This window comes from Chelonoidis abingdonii, chromosome 2 (assembly GCF_003597395.2).
Source record: "Chelonoidis abingdonii isolate Lonesome George chromosome 2, CheloAbing_2.0, whole genome shotgun sequence".
NCBI classification, from domain to species: Eukaryota; Metazoa; Chordata; order Testudines; family Testudinidae; genus Chelonoidis; species Chelonoidis abingdonii.
In genome coordinates, this window is record NC_133770.1 from 286,724,875 (window position 1) to 286,743,759 (window position 18,885).

Genomic DNA, 18,885 nt, shown 5'->3' on the forward strand with positions numbered 1-18,885 from the left:
GGGCCCAGGTCCCTCCCTCTCCACTCCCCTCCTCCAAGGACACTAGGGGAGTGATTAAGAACTGGTTCAGAGGCAAGCAATAGCGCCCTGAACCTACCCCAGAGAAGAGAAAGCGCGAGACCCAGAGAACAGTACCGGCAATTTGCCACAGAACATAATTCATCTTTATTAGTTCAAAACATATGCTGCTGAGTGTCCAGCTGTTCTGAAAGCACCCAATTACTTGTTACTGCACAGTGTCCCACAATTCATATGATCAGTCACAAACAAATTGAATACATGCATTGACAATGTTATATTCCCACATATACAGCAAGCACCAAACAATTCCTACCAGACCACAAAAGAAAAAGGCCAGGTAGAGCACACTGCAACAACACACATTACTCACTGTTAAAGTGCTCTTTCAAAGCCTTCCTGAGCCATATAACTCTGTGCTGAGTTCTTCTAATAGCTCTTGTTTCTGGCTATTCAAATTCAGCAGACAGCCGCTCCACCTCTGCTCTCTATCCCAGCAGAAACTTTGACCCCTTTGCTTCACAGATATTCTGCAGGACACAGCAGGCAGCTATAACTATTGGGATATTTTTCTTACTGAGGTCCAATCTTGTGAGTAGACAATGCCAGCGACCCTTCAAATGACCAAAAGCACATTTAACTGTCATTCTGCATCTGCTGGGCCTGTAGCTGAAGCGCTTCTTGGTGCTGTTGAGGTGGCCAGGGCTGGCGCTTCCATTTAGGCAACCTAGGGCACCAGGATTTGGGAGGGCGGCAGACTGCTCCGGTGGACCTCCCGCAGCATTCCCAATGGTATTCTGCCAGTCAGGAAAGAAAGTCCCTGCTTGTAGCTTTCTGAACAGTCCTATATTTTTAAAGATGCACATGCGTCATGCACCTTCCCTGACCAGCTAACACTGACTTTGATGAAACATCCCTGGTGATTCACCACTGATTGCATAACCTTTCTGTTGACGTACTCTGTGGCAATGTAGTATGGTTCCACAATAGGGATATGCGTGCCAGTTATCACCCCACCACAGTTCAGGGATCCCATAGCTGCAAAGCCATCTACTATGTCCTGCACATTGCCGAGAGTCACAGTCCTGCATAGTAGCAGGTGATTAATGACCCTGCACACGACCCCCTCAGTGGATTTCCTGATTCTAAACTGATTCCCATCTGATAGCAATCTGGCGTTGCAAGTTTCCACAATGCAATCGTCATTCACTTTTGCACTGTCAGTGTAGCTCTCATTTTGGTTTTCCTGGACTGGAGGACTGGAGCTCACTCAGCACAGAGAGCCAGGAATGTGGCCTTGCATATCCAAAAGTTCTGCAGTCATTGCTCATCATCCCAAACCTGCATCATGATAAGATCCAACCAGTCAGTGCTTGTTTCTCGGGCCCAGAAGTAGTGGTCCGCAATCTGCAGCTGCTCCGTGAACACCACTAACAACCTCAAATTGGTTCTTGCTATGTCCCACAGCAATTTATCCTCCAAGGAATTGTCATGCTCCCCACTGATTTGGTTGTTCTTTGCAGCTCTGCAAATACTGCATGATCCTGCACCCTGTGCTTGCAGCATTCATGACAATAGTGAAGAGCTGTGCAGGCTCCACGCTTCTGTCAGAGATGGTGAACAGAGAGGAGGGCCATGCAGATTTGAGACATTTTGAAAAGAGGCACAAAAATAATGGGATACAGATACCATTATAGGATGGAGACCATTGCAAACTGAGAAGTTGATTGACCATGCTCCCAGTCACCCCTGTGTGACTTATTTCAGCCCCATCATGCATTGCCAAAGCTTCTAAAAATTCAGTCCAGTGTGGCAAATTGCACAGTGGGATGCCTACCCATGGTGCACCACACTCTGCATTGATACAAGCACTCCTAGTGAGTATGTACACCACCAACACAAGGAGCCAAGTATGCATGCACACAAGTGATGTACTAACTTCAGTGGCTGTATGCCGACGTAACTTGAGTTGACATAAGTTTGCAATGTAGACATGGCCTCAGCTGTGCCCTGTCCTGTGCAGTTGTGCAAGCAAGAGAGATGATATAAAGAGTCTCCTTCTGCTTTTTGTCCCTGGGCAGAAACTGAACACATATGCAGTTCTTGAAATCCCAGAGACTAGCACCAGGGCCTTAGCTCCCCACTCCCCATTAACTCACCCACTTTTGTTGCTCCCTAAGCAATCCTGGTGAGCACTTATGCAAGTTGCATTGGTCAATGAGAGTGGGTGACCAGATGTCCCAATTTCATAGAGACAGTCCTGATTTTTGGATCTTTTTCTTATATAAGATCCTATTACCCCCCACCCCTTGTCCCGATTTTTCACACTTGCTGTCTGGTCACCCTCGGACTATTCATGTGAGTATGTGCTTCCAGGCTTGCATAAGGGTTCCACATTCCAGCTCTAAATCAACCTACCACTGAAATGCAGCCACCAGGGAATGAAATGCCACAGGTGTTTAACAGTACACAGCCACAGCCACACAACAGGGTAGGCCAGGAGGTGAAGAAGAATTCTATGCCCAATTATTGCTCATAATTATTATTTATATTACAGTTGCTACAGCGGTTGAGACCTCATTGTGCTAACACATTGTACAAACATATAATAAGAAACAGTCCCTACCCTGCACAGCTTACTATCGAAACAGAGTAGACAGACAAAGAGTGAGAGAAAGGAAGTGTTAGTATCCCATTTTACAGATGGGGAACGGAGGCACAGAGATTAAATATTAAAAAGTGGCTAGTGAATTGGAGCACTTACATTTTTTGGATGCCAACTAGATATACCTTTGAAAAGGCCCAGACTTTCATAAATGCTGATCACCTACTCTCTGAAAAATGAGACCTTTTTAAAGGGTCTCAGGTTGAACACCCAAAAATAGCAGCACCAAAAATCCCTAGTCACTTTTGAAAATTTGGACTTTAGTGATCTGCCAGAGGTCACTCGAAAAGGCTGTAAGGAGTTAAGAAGTCTCAGCCCTGTAGCATAACCATAAGATCATCTTTATTCTAAAAACTATGAGACAGATTGAGGCAGACAGAATGCAGTTACCAAAACTGGTCATTGGCCAGGTCACTATGTCTTATACCTCTATTCTTGCAAAAAATATTATGGGATCTTCAAAGACAACAAAAGCATGTAGTATTTATAAGACTTTCACCACATTGTCTTATATTTTACCAAGTGTACATTTCACCCACAAAGTAAGAGTTACGACTATGATGAATAATGCTGGCTTCAGGCTGACAGCATCATGTAACAGTACTGAAAAAAAATATTTTGAGCTTTTAGGAGCCCATGTAGCTTGGAAGATTACATGTAGAATGTTTTGTTTATGGCCCGTTAGTTCAAAAAAGGCCCTGAAGCAAATAGATTAGAAATTAAATGAAGAACTTTTGTTATTAAATGTAACGTCTCCTCTTTAGCATGTATTCCCTGATGGAGTGCATTCACTGTTTGGTTTGTTCTGCAAATAATTGGCTACTTTCTTTTCACAAGAAGCTCTTTAAAGCATGACAAAAGATGCTGTGGGTTTTGAGCTCAAACTTCAAACCAGAGCTTCTGAGCCACAGCCAGGCAAATCTCCAAGGTCATGCCTAGGCAAGCAAATAGGTGTTGGTTAAAAATGTGTGAACTAATAAACACTAGCACATGTGATGGGGGAGCCTATGATGGGCCACACCCAGCTAACACATTTTTAAAGGTGTGAAGCTCTGTCTACACTACTGTTTAAGAATGTGCTAGGTAACCGTTTTTAAACAACGTATTTAACAAGTCCAAGAGCCCTCAGGGGGGTCTTAGCCTGGGAAAGAACTAGGATGTCAAACCCTTCCCACTTTGCTACAGCTTACTAACAGTTTCAAGATATGAAAGCCTGTTGGGGAATGGCATTTAGTGGCACATCCTAAACCCTCGCCAAACCTGAGTAGCCAGACCGGATGCTGTGCAGATACATGGGGCTCCCAGTGGGGACAAATCCTCCCTTGGCCACAGAGCAGCCATGGAGCTGCTCCCTAAAGACTGTCTTTTCCCAGCAGTGGAAGAAGCCTCTGTAGGTCCTTACACGGCCCACCTCACAGGTGGGAGGATCCCGGGTGTGACTTGGACTCTTCTTTACATAGAACCAGCCTATAAGCAGCTCTAGGGAGTCCCTGGCAGGAACTAGCCCTTGGCATAGCCCCCAAGGGAGAGCAGCAGTGGGAGCACAACCTGCCTTTCCCATGTGTGCTTACTGCCCCTGCACATAGGTGCCGACTTCCCCTCTGCCTGGTGGGTGCTCGACACCCCCTACAGCCCCAGCCCCAGCTCCATCCCGTCCCTGCTCTGTGCCCATCCCGCCCCCATTCCAACTCCTTTCCCAAAGTCCCTGCCCCAGCCCTTTTCCCGCACTGGCTCTGCCCCCATTCCACCCCTTCCCAAGTCCCTGGCCCTTCTTGCCTCCTTCCCCAAGCGTGCCACATCCCCCTTCCTCCCTTCGCTACAGAAGGGTGGGCGGGAAGCACTGGGAGGGAGGGGGAGGAGTGGGGATGTGGCACACTCAGGACAGGAGGTGGGCAAGAGGCAGGTTGGGGTGGGGGTGGGGAGCTTGGTTGCCAGTGGTGTGGATCACCTGCTAATTTTTCCCTGTAGGTGCTCTGGGCTGGAGTCGGCACCTCTGCCCCTGGAGGCAATGTCCTGTCAGTACAACACATCCAATGTCACTGCTATGGAGTGAGCTGCAATCCACTGTCTCAAGCATAAACAATTAAACTTCCAGCTGGGTTCAAAGAGCCCAAGCCAAGAAAAATAAGCTTTAGTGACGGCCGGCTCCACACGCCTCCTGGGTTCCACAGCTGCATAACTGCAGAAGCTACTTCCTATTCAAAGGTGAAGTGTCGCTCGCCAGCGGCTACAGGAAGTTAGACATTCCACAGCCACATCTTCTACCCTGTCCCTGCCCACAGACAGCAGCCATGCTCCTGGTACCGGTGAGCCATCAAACATCCTGGCATGGGGATGGGGACTTCCTGACTGAATATCTATCAACTAAGAAGGAAGTTTCAAGGCTTCAGTTAGTTGGGCTCAATGGAGTTGCAGCGATGTAACTCTGGGCAGAATTTGCCTTGCAGTTAGAATTAGTTAGCAGTTTGGTTGATGATGCACAAGCCAGAAATTGTGTCGGTCTCTTTTTTAATTGACTCTGCAGGAGTACTCGGAGTAAAAAGTAGTAAAAAATTATTTTGATCACTAAATTCAAACAGACATGTCACTACATATACCGACTGAGGAGGCACCGAATTAAAAGACCCCATTGTTCATTGTAGCTCTGTGGAGGAGAATGACACTTTGTTAGAATACACCTTTATTTTTTCTAGCCATTCGTGCATGCTGTACCCCAGAAATATTGCTCAGGGATGCATACACTTAAAATTCCCTACTTATAGGCATTGCTGTTTCTATAGTATTCTTCACCACACAATCTGTGCAGCTAAATAGGCAACAATGGGATCTGATAAACATCAGTTCCTCAAGAAAGGGTGTGCTTTTGTGGGGGAGGGGGAAATATGTTCTGGGCATTTGGTATTACTGTGAGGTGATCCTTTAAGATTGGGTATTGACTAAGAAATTCTATACTGATAATATATAACAGCAAAAGAGAGAGAAATAGAATAAAAGACATCAAATATGTAAGGGTGAAGAGAGAAGTTTTTTGATTAGACTTCATAAGGGATGAGGAGTCAATGAAGTGAGGAGATACTTACAACTATCTCACAATTAATAGGAGTCAGCAACAATAAATAACATCCAATATACAAACAGAGAAGCTAGAAGCTGGTGAGTTGCAAAATAACAGAAAAAAAGATTTTAGTACCACCCTTCTCAGTGCAAGAAAAATACCTCACCCTGCTATAGTATTTTAGTTCAGTAAACAAGCCTGATTTGAAGCAATTCTCCTGCACCAGCAGATGGTGGTCCAGAAAAGGCAGTGGTGTGATCTTTTTAGGGCATCTGTGTTGTAGAAGGATGCATTGTTTGTGCTATGTCACTGGAAAATGTACGACCAAAATACATTTTGTCTTAGTAAAAATATCTCAGGTCAAATTCTATTATCCCTCCCACTCACTGAAGTCCGTGGGGTTACACGGGTGTAACAGAGGGAAGAATTTGTCCCTTGGCATGTAACCTACATGCCTCCACTCCCTGCTCCTGCCCTATCCTACCCTCTTTCCTTGCACATCTGGGTTTGGTTGAATTAAAACACTCTTGTTCAAGTTTCAGGCAATAAATTGTGAAGAAGCCTAGATAAATTGGACCAGATTGCCCCCTCCACCACCCTTCCATGGCAGAATGTATGGGAGAGGTAGGAAAGAAGAGCTAGAGCATTTTCCCCAGATACTTATGTTGTTGGAGTGGGGTAGGGTTGAGGTTTGACACCTTGGAACTAGCCGAAGGTCCTGCCCTCAGAAACTCAGAAGTCAGGGGATCTGCCAGGGGCACAGCCAAAGGCTACCTATCTGTTTGGAGGGCCTGTGTCTCTACATTGGATCAGGTACAACTGGCTGCCCAACAGCACTCTTCCAGTGGAGCTATCCCACCAAGGCTTAGCTTCCTGCTGCTGCCCCTGAGACCTCACCACACAACATGAAGTAGGCTTCCTGGGAAAGACTTTCCAGTGGATTTCCTGCAGGGTTGGCAGGATGGTGATGCACATCCCTTCAGCCAGCCCTGGAAAAGAGTGGACCTTCCCACTGACCTCCTTTCTTCCTTGTGGAAGGGGGAGAACCATGCATGGACGGTATCCTCTCCACACAGACTGGGGAGAGGGAAGCAGATGACTGGCCAATATTGTTCAATTCAATTTTGTCAATGTCCCAGATTTGAGCCATGCATCAAAAACAGGGGCCATATTGTCCCCTAAACTAGTAATTTCTGCAAAGGAGCTTGGAAAGTCTGTGTGATTTGTAGTCACAGATCTTCCACTAGGTCAGTCCCTTCTGTGCAGCTTCCTAGATTTGATGGTTCAGTGAGTCCCCTAAACCCATGAATTCTCTAAGATTCTCTGCTATGTAGAGACAGATAGGGCCATTCAGTCTGCAATACCCCTGCTAATACCCTGCACAGGTGGTACATGGCTGATGCCACAGAGAGTATCCATCCCCGTGGCCTCTTTGCCTACCTAGATTTGTCCATATGGCAGATACCAAACTGTGCAATGTACCCACAGATGGGCTGCTGTGAAATAGATAGGGAAGAGTGTTTTTATATCTCTTTCTTTACCATGCTCCTGCTTCACAGCCTCTCGGCTGGGTGCCACAGAAATCTACAGGATCCCAGCCTTGGAGAATGTAATATGACCCCGTGTATTTAATTTTAAAATGTCTAGATTAAATCCCATATCATCAGCTCTGAAGGCAGTGCAGAAGTAAGCGTAACAATACTGTGACCCCCCTGCAATAGGCTTGTGACCCCCCTTTTGGGTCAGGACCTCCAGTTTGAGAAATGCTGTGCTAGATACACATATACAGCATGTATTGTTCTTAGTTTTGCTTTGGCGTACGTTTTAATTGGCAACCCATTAGCCTAGGGAGGAACAGCAGTTGACAGAGGCTTTCAAAATACCAGTTGCCATTCACCACCGAGCACAGTTCTGAGTGGGCAGAGACAGGAAGGAGAGGTTATTCTCATTCAGCCTCTTTAGGTCTCCTAACTGTGTGACCCAATCACTGTGTGCCGAGAATTGTGAAAGAAAGACAATTGTGAAATGGTGAGTTTCTACAAGTATATCTAATCTGTCTCCCCACACACTCATGCACACACAGACCTGTTACTTCAAAGGAAAATAAGGAACAGAGCTCCTTAATTTGATCAAAATTACAGGGAGATTGGCCCCCCTTTTTGTAACCGCTCTGAAAGGGAGGAGCAGCTCCTGAGATGGTATAATTAAACTGCTTAGAGAGGATATATGGGTGCTGGTGCTTGGATGAGAGGAAAGAAAGGGAGTGGCTTAGTTCACTCCTTTAACATTCCAGCAGACACAAAGACAAAGAGCCTTCTGTGGGCACCAGAAAGAATATGGAAAGCAACTGGATCTATTTACCCACTTAGGAAAATTAGCTTTCATTTGTATCCCCACTATTGTACCTTCCCAGGCAAAAAACATGGCTCCAGGATACGGTCAGCGTCCAAAACTTCCTTTGTTACAACCAAGGCAGCAAAACACCTTTCGGAGTGGGTGAAAGGCTGCTAGAAAAGCAAACCATTCCCAAGGGAGACTGAAACACTCATCTGCACCAGTTTATAGTCTTCCTTTGCTGTTTAGTGTATTTGATCTGCCTACACACTTTCATATGCCAACATCTCTCACTGTCTGCTGGGGAATGTTTAAAGAAAACAAATTTTTATTCAAAATGCACAACAATATTTCTGTTTTCACTTGGTTTTAAAACCCATCCATGCTGTAAAAGAGATACAGATGGGGCTTAAACTCCTGGACTTTGTCCCTTAGATTGGTTCTGCTTGTACATGCCCTTCTCATTCAGGGTTTCTAAATGTAAGCACTGTGTATGCTGCTGCTAATCATCCCCTGATTACTCACTTGCAACTGCACTCCCTTAGGAAATTGATCCATAAACATCACAGCTCCAGGGTGGTTGACCCAGTACTTCTTTTTATTTCCCAGTTAAATGCTCACATATGTTCTTCTTCTTGCAATCTTCACAAAGGCCAGGATTGTGAACTGCTTTGGGTACTAAAATGAGCAATGCTGGCTGATCTTGCACTTTGCAAAGCTGTGTTTTTCTTCTGAAGTCAAACAATGGAAAGAATGATTGTAGAAGGGAAACCACAAGGTGTAAAAACACATTGCAACCGAGGATCCATTTCCAAGCCCTGTGCTGCTGTCCTAGCTAACATACCCCTTTGCAGCATTGCAGAAGGGATTATCCTCCTTGCTAATGAAGATGAATTTTAATGACATTTTCTCTGCAGATCTGGGGAACTGGAACCAGCCCTATTTGAATTTTATTTTTTTATTTTTTGAGATGCTCTAACGTCCATTGTTTGCAGCAAGCCTTTGGAAGTCAGCAGGGGGAAAATTCTAGGGCTAGAGTTCTTTGTCTCATGAAATTCCATTCAAGGTTAGTTGAGTTATAAACTGTTCAGAATCACCATATCCCTTCTCTTGCTTGTGTTCCTCAAGAAAATTCTGGCAGTAGCATGCCAAAATAATAACAACTGGACCCAAATGATCTAAACAGCTGTGCCTATTCCACCACCCAAGCAGCAGCAGCAGCAAGCAATGACATGCATCTGACGAAGTGGGTATTCACCCACGAAAGCTCATGCTCCAAAACATCTGTTAGTCTATAAGGTGCCACAGAATCCTCTTCTGAATGTACACTCTGTGTGCTGTGAAAGCTATGTCTACACTACATCTTATGCTGGCATAATTTAGTCTAATAGAATATCAGGGTTGGAAGGGACCTCAGGAGGTCATCTAGTCCACCCTCCTGCTCAAAGCAGGATCAATCCCCAGATGCTTTTTTGCCCCAGATCCCTATAATGGCCCCCCTCAAGGACTGAACTCACAACCCTGGGCTTAGCAGGCTAATGCGCAAAACACTAAGCTATCCATCATCACAATGTAAGTATATAAGTTACATTGACATAAGTGTTAGTGTGGACAGTGGTCTGTCAGTGGGAGAACTTCTCCCGCTGACATAGCTACTGCAGCTCGCAGGGGCTGGAGTCATTAAGCCATTGGGACAGCTCTTTCCTGTTGGTGTAGAGTGGCTACATTAGAGAGGTTACAGCAACACAGACTGTATCATAATATAATAATATGTGGGTGTGTGCAGGGCAGAGGTTTAATGCATAATCTTTCACCTTTAGACTGGCTACTTGTTTTTTAAGCAGTTTGTTTGCACTGAACGTTTCTAACTTTCATACAGGTACCTGACGTTTATAACCATATATTTTGGGGGACACGGTCTTTGAGAGCCCAAGATTAGTACACACAGCATCCTCGCAGTCTTCAATGGCAGTTGTGATCACAGGCTTCTTTTTATAGCATGCAATTGGTACTGAATTCTATGTTCCTCTGTAGTATTTAAGTGACAAATATTGCAGCTACTGTTGGGAATGGTTCCATATAAATATTTAAGATAGATAATTGCCGGTAGATATTGTAAAAACAGTCAGCAAGGATATATTATAGAGCCAGAACCCAGAAAGAGACTCTCAGGGCATCCATTAATAAAGTTCTGCCAAATGACAATTTCCCACAAATAAATATGAAATTCCAACATTTATTTAAAGTCCTCTCCGCTCTTCATAAATATTTTTAACTTATAAACGTATGTGCTGTGACGTACAATTAGGGCTAACCTAGGGTTCCACCATGGGTGTGTATGTGTTCTGGTATTTAGTTTCCCGAACTGACCCACAGGCAGAACTTCTCCAAAGTTCAGTAATTGATGGTTTTGTAACATTTAACAAAAGGAACTTCCCTTCCTTAATGCCTTTTCCCCATATTTATCAAACTGGTAATAGTTTAAATGGATGCTATTGGCTAGGTGAGGTCACTCACTGCAATCCTATTGACGTTAATGGGTAATTTAGAGCAGAAGCTGGTTCTTTTCATAAAGTTCCTGGAAGTAGGGTCTTATGTAGCTCCAACTTTGGACCCCAACACATATGGTAAAAAACAAACAAACCAGCAAACAAACAAAAATTAACAAAAATCCAGATGGTAGTTGGCATCAGTGAGGTGTGGCACGATTAATTTGAAACTGAGAGCCAAATTTGACACCATTTATACTATTAAAGCCGCATGTGGTAACAAGTAACTACATCCCTTGGGAAAGACAGTTGGTCCTGGCCTTTTTGGGTGACTCTGTGCCTAAAAAGAACTGGCTTGTGGTTAAGACAATAGGATCAGGAAAGTCCCAAGAATACTTAGATGTGAAAAACCACCAGTCTTCCCCAATTCGCTGAATAGCAAACTTTCAGGGATCCCCAGTGACAAAAATCATGAAAATATTTCACCACCTTTGTACAGCTGTACTAACAATGCTCTTGGGAATTAGGAACGGTATTATTCATCCAATTTACAGATGGGTAAACTCAGGCATAGAAAGGTTAAGTGTCTTACCCAAGGTCACACAGCGAGTCAGTAACAGAGCCATGAATAGGATCCAGGAGTCTTGACTCTCACAGTCCCCTGCCTGCTCTTATCACTGGACATATGGGTTCAGTATAAAGCCAGGGTAACACCACTAATGTTCTTTTGGCTAAAACTGGTTAATTCCTTGGAGCTACTCCAAATATAAATCAATCTAATGGAGAACAGAATCTGGCCTATTGCCTCTTAAAGAAATACATCTCGTACAGTGTACAGTTTGTCTCTTAATCATTCTGTTTTGCTGCTCAGTTATAAATTTATCAAAATCAATTAACATGATCATGTCAGTGAGATTGCGTAATGGGCACTTACACTAGGTTTATAAGACGAGGTTATGAAACTGGTTCATATCTTACATGATAAGTCTGGGACAAAGTAAACAGCATTACAAATGATTAGCCAGTTTGACTCCAGGCTTCAGCTACAACAATGCCTTTTATATGGAAAGTCTGTAAACAGTAATGAAAAGTCTAGTGTGTGACTGCAGTTAATTCTGCACTTTATTGTTGGCACTTTGCTCCTCGCATACTTTTAAGAGGCTGGCAATAAAATGTTACCTTTCAAGCTCATTTAACAAGGCAATCACATGACACACCCAGGTCAGAATTAATAATTGTAACAATAACATAATGCAACACGCCTTCATTTTGTGTAGTATCTTCTGTATAAACTACAGGTCTGATTCTTTTCTCGCACTGGTTTTGCACCAGACTGGGACAACTCTATTGACTTCATTGGAGTTATCCCCAATTTACACTGGTATAAATGAAAGAAGAATCTGTCCAATTCTCTTCTCACTAACATCAGTGCAAATTTGGAATAACTCCACAAAACACTTGATAGTATGAAATACTGCAGTTACACAATACAGGAACAAGAGTTACTGTCTGGAGAAACGAAAAGGATTAGTCAAGGAGGGAAAGATATGGTTGATGGTCATCTGAAAACTGAGTCTCAATGAAGTGGAGAGATACAGGAAGGCTGTCCCAGATGATGGAGCTGCAGAGGAGGCTTCTACATTATAGTGGTGAAACTACATGGGGAGATAAAGGAGGCAGGCGTGAGCTTAGCAAAGGAAGCGGGAATGGGAGCAGAGAGAGAGAGAGAGAGACAAGATCCATGGAGTAATCTGGAACGTGTCTATGGGGGGCTTAAAAAAAAACAGGTTTAAATTTTGTCCATTGGAGTTGCTTGAGGATGGGAGTCATTTGGCTGTGTATATTTAAGAGGCAGCCAGAAGTATTGTGCAGAATCTAGTGGAAAGCACAGGGATGCAGTGGAGTAGACAAAATGAACTACTCGACTTTTCCCCACCTCTAATTTCTACAATCCCAGGTTGAGAGAGTTCCAATAATGATGATGGGAGGATGGAGAATTTCAGGAGAGGTGGAGCTGAGGCAGTGGCGTGCAGAAACAACGCTGTGGATTTGAAATGAAGCCACACATTTGCTAGGTAGAGACAGGCAGAGAGATATGTCATCTAAAATGTCAAAAGATGTTCACAGTGTCTCATCAATGTAAAAGTGGTAGTTTAAGGGTAGAGATAAGACAGAAGGTAGACAGAAAGGAGGTGGCGCCTGGGAGCGTTAGAGGGCCATGGCAGAAAAGAAGCAACAAAAGCACTGACAGAAGCTACACAGACGCAGTACAAGCCATGACAGGAGGGAAGCTGCAAGATGGTGGCCTTGGGGGGTCCAATAGTACTGAGGACAGCACTGAAGTCAAGTACTATGACATGGGAGGCAGAGCCTTCACCAGCAGAAAGGAGGCTACTAATGACACAGAGCAGTGTGTTCTCCAGGCATGCCCAGATCAACCCAGATGGGAAACAGTCAAGGATATAGTTCTGTGATGGGAGAGAAAAGAGAGAGCTAGTGCTTTAAACACTCTGCTGAGAAAGAGACGCTTGAAGAGAAGGTGGTAGTTTAAGATACGGGAGAGGGGAAATGGATGGTAGGAATAGAAGTCCTTCAAGGACAGAGTGAAGAACTGACTGATGTAACTTCTCACTGACTGAAAAATGCTACATTTACTGAAACAGGATTATACATTGCACGTTCTGCAGCCTGTTCACTAATGGGATGTGCTGCAAAAAACAACACAAACCAAAAAAAATGTTGACTTTTGTCATTCATGGAGACCTTCTGCAGTTGCTCCTTCACTTCATGCAGAGTAAGTCAGTGCCAAAATATAATATTGACTCAAAGCCCAAACAGATGCAAAGATGCCAGTGAGATGTCTTTTAATGTAATGAGCTTAAGCTTCTCAATGTGAACAGCACAGAGTTTGAACAGTCACTTCCCCTGGGGGAGGATTTATTAAAGGGGTATTCTATATCCTAGTAAAGAGGAGAGCATACACAGTGATAAAGTACCAATAGAAACTGAAGAGAAACAGTCAAACAAAAAGAAGCCCAATTCCATTACATCACAAGAAGGTAGACAACTAAATATTGACACATTTTATAAGTGCTTGTATACAAATGCAAGAAGTCTAAATGCTAAAATGGGTGAACTTGAGTGCCTAGTATTAAATGAGGAGGTTGATATAACAGGCATTACAGAAACTTGGTGGAACAATGCTAATCAATGGGACATGGTAATACCAATGTACAAAATATATAGAAATGATACAGTAGATCATGCTGGCTGGGGAGTGGCACTGTATGTGAAAGAAAAGCATAGAGTCAAATATAGAAAAATCTTAAATGAATCAAACAGTAGCTCATAGAACCTCGATGGATCGAAATTCCATACTTGGCTAACAAGAATATAGCAGTAGGAATGTACTACTGACCACCTGACCAGGATGGTGACAGTAATTGTGAAATACTCAAGGAGATCAGAAAGGCTACAAAAACAGAAAACCCAATAATAAAGGGGGGATTTCAACTATCCCCATATTCATTGGGAACATGTCACCTGAGGATGGGATGCAGAAATAACATTTCCTGACACCTTAAATGACTGCTTCTTGGAGCAGCTAGTCCTGGAACCCAGGAGGAGAGAGGCAACTCTTGGTTTAGTCCTAAGTGGCACCCAGGATCTGGTTCAAGAGGTGAGTATAGCTGAACTGCTCGGTTAACTTACTTGTATGGAGAAAAATACCAAAGAAACCCACAGTAGCATTTAACTTCAAAAAGAACGCCTACACAAAAATGAGGAGACTAGTTAAGTAGAAATTAAAAGGAACAATCACAAGAGTGAAATGGCTGCAAGCTGCATGGAAACTTTCAAAAATACCATAATTGAAGCTCAAACTATATGTATACTCCAAAGAAAAAATAAAATAAAATAAAAACAGCGAAGACCAAAATAAAGCCCCCATGGCTAAACAACAGAGTAAAACAGATGGTTAGAGACAAAAAGACATCTTTTAAACCTTGGAAGTCAGATCCTACCGCAGAAAATAGAAAGGAGTGTAAACTCTGGTAAGTCAAGTGTAAAAGTATAATAAGGCAGGCCAAAAAAAAAAAAAATGTGAAGAGCAACTAGCAAAAGACGCAAAAAGTAACAGCAATTTTGTTTTTAAGTCCCCTCAGAAGCATAAAGAGGTGCTAAAGGAGCACTCAAGGAAGACAAGGCTGTTGCAGAAAAGCTAAATGGATTCTTTGCATCAGTCTTTACTGCAGAGGGTGGGAGGGAGATTTCCACACCTGAGCCATTCTTTTTAGATGACAAATCTGAGGAACTGTCCCAGACTGAGGTGTCAGTAGAGGAGGTGTTGGAACAAATTGATAAATTAAACAGTAATAAATCACTAGGACCAGACGGTATTCAAAATGCACAGTAAACCTGTGGAACTCATTGCTAGGAGATGTTTTGAAGGCCAAAAGTATAAATGGGTTCAAAAGAAGAATTAGATAAGTTCATGACTGTCCATATCTATTAGGGACACAATCCCATGTTCTGAGTGTTCCTAAACCTCTGACAGTCAAAAGCTGGGACTGGAGGACAGGGGATGGATCACTTGATAGTTGCCTGGTTCTGTTCATTCGCTCTGAAGCACCTGGTACTGGACACTGTTGGAAGACAGGATACTGGGCTAGATGGACCATTGGTTGGACCCAGTATGGCCGTTCTTACGTTCTTACTACCAAGTTACTTCCAAATGCTTAATAATGAATAATTAATTAAAGGGAGGTATTGTAGTTGTTGGAGTAGGTGACTAGGAGATCTGGGTTCTGTTCACAGATCTGCCACTGCTGCCTTCGGTGACTTTGGGCAAGTAACTCAACGTTTTTGTGTTATAGTTTTCCTATCTGTTAAATGCGGATAATACGCACAAGAGCAGTGAGAACAATTTATTAGACAAACTCAGCCTCTTTTTCTGGTTATGAGCTGTCCACAAGCAGCCTGTGATTTTTTTTCCAATTTATTAGTTATTTGAAATTATTCACAGAACAGTTTCTATGAATAATTATTTGTCTCTAGATTGTTTGGAAGAAGTTGGCCACAAGTATTTGGTATCAAAAATTTGAGCTGCGTTGGCTAGAGTTGGTGGACACATTCTGTCAGAGGATTACATGGGGTACTTTCAAATCCCTGACTGAATAAGCATAGCTCATAGAATCAATTCTCATTGATCAAATGATTGCGCTGGATAAATTGATTAGGCAAGGGCTTAACTGTCAATTTTTAAATTGTAAGTGATGCATATCTATGCCAATTCTATGCAATTGCTCCGATTGTAGCAGTGCTTTTTTATATGATGTACAGAAAACTCTCTCTTTCTGGAGTAAACTGGAAAAAACTAATTAAACAGATTTTAAAAATTAAAATTAGGCTCCACCTAGCAGAGAATATCATAGTGTCATTTCATTGCTGGGTTTTAACATGATATTTACAACATTTGCCAGCAGCATATCTGTGATCATCCAGTTTTGCTTAGCAAGGAAACAGCTTGGTATCAAACTCCACAATTAATGCCATTGAGGCTGTAAACAGAGCAGTTTAGCTCCTCAAGGAAGCTGTGAACCCAGAAGCACATTCAAAAAACTCAGTAAAACTAGACTTAGTATGTGACTTTGAGTGAGCGAAGTGCAAATTTCATTGCTCCGATGTTGAAGGGTAATGTTGTACATTCCGTACTGTGAGCAAAATCCTACCCTTTTCTATGCGGTCACGCTGGAGGGAAGGGGCAAAGGGACCCTTTTCACCCCCAAACACCACTTGCTAATCTGATGCTAATCAGAATATCAATTAAACAAGGCATTGCCATAGTTTGTACATCACAGCCCCAAGAAGTCAAGTCCCCAGTCCCCTAGTCGTATACCGTGATCAGTATCAGGCATTAGACAGGCGGGTGCATATTTTACACCAAGAACTGTAAGGGATACCAGATAGTACATCCCCTCTCAACCACAATGAACCTGACAGGGCCGGTTCTACCATTTTGGCCACCCCAAGGAAAAAAAAAACCAAAAGACTCGCCCAGACTGTGCCGCCCCAAGATTGGATGGAATGCCGCCCCTTAGCATGTGCCGCCCCAGGCACGTGCTTCCTCCGCTGGTGCTAGGGGAACTGGCCCTGGAACCTGAACTGAAACAGGATGACTCAGCGATAGGCCGTTTGGCTGTGTGTGTGTTATCTATAGAATGATACATAACTGTATATTTTAAAATCTTCCCCCTCCACCTTTGCCAAGATTAGGCCATTACAAATGCATTTTCATAGACACAGTCTTAAGCCAAGGCAACGTTTTCCTTTGACATCTGAGGTAAAACAAACAAGGCCATTAGAATGCTATTTGAGTTAAAAATGAAAGTGATTTAATGCTTGGTGGTTCAGTATAACTCCAAAATGACTTGGTCTAAAATCTCCAGATTTCTACTTAAGCTTCTGGTCTTGGCATGGATGGTTGCCTTTGGCTAGCTGGTTAGAGCTAGTTTCTTCATTTGTTCTGAGTATTATCTTACTCCATGAGTAGCTCCACTGACTTCACTGGGACTATTCTGGAATAAGGTATGACTTGGTATGAGTAATGATGCCAGGATATGGCCTTAAGTCAGAAAAAACAGTTATTTATTTGTATTTCAATAGTTCCTACAAACTTTTATGGCGTCCAGAGCTTCATTCTGCCAGGCACTACACATAAACATACCACTTAGGTTGTCACCGCTTTAGGGCTACCTGCTTTTTGTTCAGTATTTGTACTATACCTACCATTTATCTTAGGTATTTATATGGCCCTCATCACCATAGCATCTGAGCACTTCACAATCTTTTAATGTATTTATCCGCAAAACACTCCTGTGAGGTAGGGCAGTGCTAGCAGCCTCATTTTACAGAGGGGAAACTGAGGCACAGAGCTGCTAAGAGATTCATTCAAGATCACCCAACAGAGAATTGCACCTAGTTCTCCCAAGTCACAGACTAATGCCCTAACCACTGGGCCATCCATCCACATTTAAAATGCCTAGCCACAACTACAATGCAGATGGATTAACAGTAATATAGAATCATAGAATCATAGAATATCAGGGTTGGAAGAGATCTCAGGAGGTCACCTAGTCCAACCCCCTGCTCAAAGCAGGACCAATTCCCAACTAAATCATCCCAGCCAGGGCTTTATCAAGCCTGACCTTAAAAACCTCTAAGGAAGAAGATTCTACCACCTCCCTAGGTAACTTATTCCAGTGCTTCCTAGAGAAATAGTTTTTCTTAATATCCAACCTAGACCTCCCCCACTGCAACTTGAGACCATTACTCCTTGTTCTGTCATCTGCCACTACTGAGACCAGCTGACCTCCATCCTCTTTGGAACCCCCTTTCAGGTAGTTGAAAGCAGCTATCAAACCCCCTCTCATTCTTCTCTTCTGCAGACCAAAAAACCCCAGTTCCCTCAGCCTCTCCTCATAAATCATGTGCTCCAGCCCCCTTACTAATATAGTAAGAGACAGGCCTTGCCCTGAGGAGTTTGCAGTCTATACAGACAATGAATGGGAAGGACAGCAAAGGTGCAGAGAGGTAAAGTGACTTGTCTGAGGTCACAGTATGTTAGCTGCAGAGGCGGGAATTGTCCCCAGGTCTGCATTCCAGTCCAGGAACATTAGGGTTCCCAGTGTTTCAGAGGCCAAAGATTAGGAACTACTCTGTGCCATTGTTTTATCTCCTTTATTACTGTTATCGTTGTTTGTTAGCTGCATTACAGTAGTGCCCAGAGGCCTTATTGTTCCTCCAGGGCCCATTGTGCTACATGCTGTACAAACATGCATTGCAAAAGAGCCCATTTTAAGGAAAAGGTCAAAGAAGTAGAGAAATAAGGGATCACAGGAGGGAGGGTGACAGCAAGGAGCATGCTGGGTTACTTAGATTAGCTCAATTAAGAGTCACTTTAAAAACATAAATGAAATATCAGCGCACTCAACTGGACCCTTGTCTGCAAAATGGGGAAACTATTTCCTTTCCGAAAGATGACAATCCATGGGCCAACTGGCATGGTGCTTCCAAGCAATTAACATGCATTAATTGCTACTCTTTAATTAAAGGGAGAACCCAAAGTAAGGAAATTCCAAGACTAAAACATGTGTTAACCTGTAATTAAACTTATTTAGGGGAAAACTTTAATGGAATGCTGTAATTAAAAACATCACCTGCCTGCACAGACCTCAGAGCCAGGGAATTAAGAGTTAAAGTTGTACTGGAGAGAGTTAACTATCCTTAAGCCATTGCAAAATAGGGTGTGGAAGGAAGATAATATT